Here is a 5184-nt window from a genome sequence, read left to right on the forward strand (position 1 = left end):
GAGAGAGGGAGAGGGAAAGGGGGAGCGGGAGGACCACAAAGAAAACTAGATAGAAGGTGACAGAGGACAATCTGATTTTGGGTGATAGGTATGCAACATAATTGAACAACAAGATAACCTGGACATGTTTTCTTTGAATATATGTATCCTGATTTATTGATGTCACCCCATTAAAAAATAAAATTATTATTTAAAAAAAGGCAATGGAACCTATAGAATTACCATAGACTACAGAAATATCAACAACAATTCTCCTAGTATAGATGGAACCTTACCTGATGCACAAGAAGTAATTAACATTTTATAAAAGGACAATCCCAAATTTATGGCAGCAACTGATCTCTTAGATATATTTTTTTGCAATACCCGTACATGAGAATTCCAGACCAATTACAACCTTCACGTGGCAAGGAAAGCAGTATCAATTGAAAATGCTGCCACAGGGATACAAAAATTCACCAGCAATTGCACATAATTTATTGGCATCTAGCATAAATCCAAAGGATTACCAATCCAAAATTATTACATATATTGATGATATAATAATATATAGTGAAAACAAAGAAACCCTTCAGAAAGATTTAGATAAATTAGTATAACAATTGAAAGGAGTAAGATAAACAATAAATCCAGAAAAAGTACAACACCCAGGGACAGAAGTAAAATTTTTAGGAATTCAATGGAGCTCAGATGGTGGGAAAATACCAGAAAAGGTAGCAAAGAAAACACTGAGCATTAAGGCCCCCAACAATAAAAAGGAAGCCCAACAATCAATGGGATTATTTGCATACTGGAGAAATCCCATCATATATTTATCAGAATTAGCAGAGCCAATATATAAAGGAACAAGGAAGGCAATAGATTTTACATGGGGGAAAGAGCAACAAGAAGCTTTAGAACAATTAAAAGAATAATTATAGCACCATCAAAAATTAGCGGCACCAAAACCAGGAGACACAATCACATTAGATATTATATTCCCTGGAACTCATGGATGTGGGGGCCTATATAAAAAAGGACCAAGTGATAAAGAATACCAGTAGCTTTCTGGTTTCAAAGATTCCCATACTGCCACAATAAATGTTCACCCTATGAAAAACATATATGGGTATAATATGCAGCGCTTCTCCATACAGAGCCACTAACAGGACAAAAACCAGTAATAGTCAGATCCTTACTACCCTTTAAACAATGACTTAAAATGTTGGGTGAAGAATTGGCAGGTACCCAAATTGAGGGGAAAGTGCTGGCACGAAAATGGCACATAAACTCCAGAGAAATAACGAGCACTGGTGAACCAGCCCTTCTCACAGAGGAGGTCTCCAAACTAGAGATAGATCTCCCAAGATAGATTGTCAAGAACCGATGGGTGCCCAAGAATCTAGAGGCAGTGGGGCCTAAATATAAACCCTCATTAAAAATGCCTGGTTTACAGATGGATCAGCCTTTGTAACCAGTGACTCGACCAAATGGAGAGCAGCAGCTTTCAATCCGGCGACAAATACAGAGCTCACGAGGGAAGGTAAGACTGACTCAGCTCAACATGCAGAGCTAATAGGAGTCCTTCTGGCAGTGGAATATGCTATGGAGAGGGGGCTACCCAAAGTTTGTGTTTTTACTGATTCACTGGCAGTATATAAGGGAATAACAGAATGGTCAGGAAAATGGAAACAAAATAATTGGCAAATTAATGGAAGGGACCTCTGTTCCAGAGAACACTGGAAAAAACTAAATTAATTAACATTACACATTAAGCTCTATGTAACCCATATATCAGCTCATGCCACCGATAATTCTCCAAACACACTAGGGAATCAAAAAGTAGATAAGCTAGCAAGAGGAATTAAGGTAAATGAAGAAATTAATATTGGGGATACAACAAAAACATATGGGATAAAGTTAAGGTTACAAAAAGATGAAGATACAGGAGAATATCAAATACCCCCAATACCTACAATCAAGTTAAAAAGGGAAGGGAACAAATATAAAATAAAAGAGGAATACATAGATTTCTCGCCAGAGTTTATAATGGAAATTCATATCCAATTAGGACATCCAGGACAAACAGCAATGATAGAATGATTTAGAACTAGAAATTTAAAGGCAAAAAAAGAAGACATAAAGAGAGGCATGAATAGATGTATAGCGTGTAAAAATGTATATACATTCTGGACAACACAGCCACCAGAGTTAGATAGACCCCAAATACCAAATTTTCAAGCCCAAATTGATTTTATTGGACCCTTGTCATGGCCTTTCCAACAAAAGTATGCAGGTACGATGGTTGACGTACATACAGCAATAATGTTTGCCTTGACAGCAAAACACACATCAGCAGCCACTACAATTAAGACATTAAATATGTGGAAAACATTTCTTAGTACTCCTAAAATCACAGACTCAGATCAAGGAACACATTTTACAGCCAGCCAAGTCAGTCTTTTGTTGCTATAAATAATATAGATTGGAATTTTTACATGCCATATAACCCAACAGCATCAGGAATAATAGAGAGACATAATGGATTATTAAAAGCCAAATGTCATACATTATTAATAGATAGAAAATTTAACAATTTACAAGCACTTCTTAATGAAGCATGCTTTGCCCTAAATAGTAGACCAAGAGTAAACAGAAGTGCTCCCCTGGAAGAACTGATTAAACCCCATTTAGAACAAGCAGAAATTAAAATGGGATATATACCTAAAATTAAGAAAAATCCACCATATTAAATAATAGTAAAGTCCCCTAAGAATGCACCTCTTTCCCAACAGGAAATAATCTGCAACACAGGATACAACACCGTGTGGACAGTAATTAAACAGGGACAAATACAACAGATCAAAGTAGATAACCTTACATCAAATGACTGAGAATGTGTAATTTAGTAAAATTCTTAATCTGGATCCTGGTACTCTTTATGATCGTACCTTATACGATTATAGTTTATTCTATATACAACCTGGTGTGCCAATAGAAATTGCCTGAGCAATGGAACACAGATATTCCGCTGCTCTCAAATTAATAGTAATACTCTCTGCATTTTAGACCACAGGACGTTCTGGAGAAAACAGTAAGAAAGCAAAATAGTAGAACACCTGCATTCTATTCTAGGAGATAACCTAGAAACTGGCCAAACCAGAATAAAATCATCCAATATGATCATGAGTTTGTTCATCCTGGTTGTCAATGTAACATTAGGGTGTAATGCTAATAATACTAACAATAATAACAATGCTGTTACTGCTACTGCTATTGTGACTACTTTTAAATTTCCTAATGTACTAGCCACACAGCAGCTAGACATAAACTTTTGTGATTTTCCTGTAGTGGGAACCACCCGAGGGAAGCATTTTATATTTTAGGAAATTTCGCCTTCGTACACTGCAACACCAACCTGACCTACTGGGACCACACTGTGAACTCAGGGAATTGGACAATGAATAACATCTCAGATGACTCAATGGACACCTGCAAACTAATCACTGACACCCATGCATGTGACAATTAACGGAAAAAACATATACTCATCATATTCAATTCACAGCACATTAAAATATTTACCAACAACCACGTTCAGTGAACTGCAGGAAGAACATATGAACAGGGAAAAAGATTATGAAGAAACCTTCAAAAACTTGAAGTACTCCATAATGAGACCAAAAACTTATCTCAAAACTGGACAAGAACAGAACATTATAAAGGAACTGAGACTGATACCTGACAGCATGAGCATCATCTTCGACCATGATGCAAAATGACTGGGTAATGCATGTACTTTTATAGAGACTATAGGATCTATATTTTCAACACTGAGTTATAAACCAACATGGAATTTATTAAATCCAGTATATTATATTGAACAAGGTATTCATACTTTTATATCTGTATGAACTAGAATTAAGGACATAATAATACTTATATGCCTGTTTGTTGTGATTGTATTTGGATTGAAGGTGTGTAATCCCATTTGCAATATATGTTTTAAAAGGAATAAAAAATAGTTTTGCAAGCTTGCTGGGATCAGTGGGTGGAATGTTGAAGTAATATAAGGTTATAGTAATTAAATATATAGAAATATAAAACTATGAAAGATATATAAGAATAATTAAAAGGATATAAAAAATAATTATTAAAATTAAGTAAAGTTATGCCAATTGGATAGGAATTAATATAGTGTCTTAGTGCCATAACTTTGTAACGTGATAAACAGACTCTGACTTACAAGCAGAGCCCAGTTAGTATGTGTGTGTGAAGTTATATATACATAGATAAGAAGTGGCTTGGTGTTATTTACATTAACTTTGTAAATTAATTAAAATAAGAACATCTTAAAAAGTAGTTTAATGTAAACATTTCAGTAGATTGACATAAAGGGGGTTCCTTGTGAGGAGCTCCCAAAAAGGTAGTTTGAGGTGATAATCCTGTAGATTGACAGGTTAGAAGGCATTGTTGGCCAGAAAGGGTACTAAAGCTGAGGGGCCCCCTGCTGCAGCAGTCGCCCAGACTCCAACGTTGATGTGGACTGTCTCCACGCCACTCTGAACTCTGACCAAAGCCAACCAAGAGGAGCACCCCGATGTGGTCCCTTTAAGCTGTACCCAGGCACGCCAAAAGGATTTGTGAGTAATAAATTGCCAGTGTGATTATTGCAACTAATTTGTGTGTTGGTCGTGTCTTTCCTCCGGTGGCAGTTAACAGTAGCATCCTCATAGCTACCTCAAGAGTAGTCTCAAAGAGGCTGCCAGCCCTGCTAATAAGCAGGAGTGTCCCACTGCACGGGGAAGTCAAATCAGGGATGCCTGATTGACTTAGAGCTTGGGCTCTACTGGGACACAACAATAAAATAAAAATCACACTTCTGGGTCCTTTCTTAGACATACTGAATTAGAACTGATAAGATATAAAGATGTGATCTAGAAATCTATATTTACCTGGGGGTAATTTTGATACTTTAATGTAAAGTGTAGCCATGGTTCCAGATTCCTACTATGTAATTACTGCCTCTCTGTTACATTAAAATAATAAATGTGAATAATATCCAGAAAGTGACAGTAACTCACTATGCTAAATTTTTAGAGAGACATTTATTATATTTTTTAAAAATGCTTTAAGAATTACTTTGGAATTACAATGAAAAGCCTTCCAATTAGAAACTAATCAACTTCTTATGAAGAGTTTTAG

Source organism: Saccopteryx bilineata, chromosome 7, assembly GCF_036850765.1.
Source record: "Saccopteryx bilineata isolate mSacBil1 chromosome 7, mSacBil1_pri_phased_curated, whole genome shotgun sequence".
Classification (NCBI taxonomy): Eukaryota; Metazoa; Chordata; class Mammalia; order Chiroptera; family Emballonuridae; genus Saccopteryx; species Saccopteryx bilineata.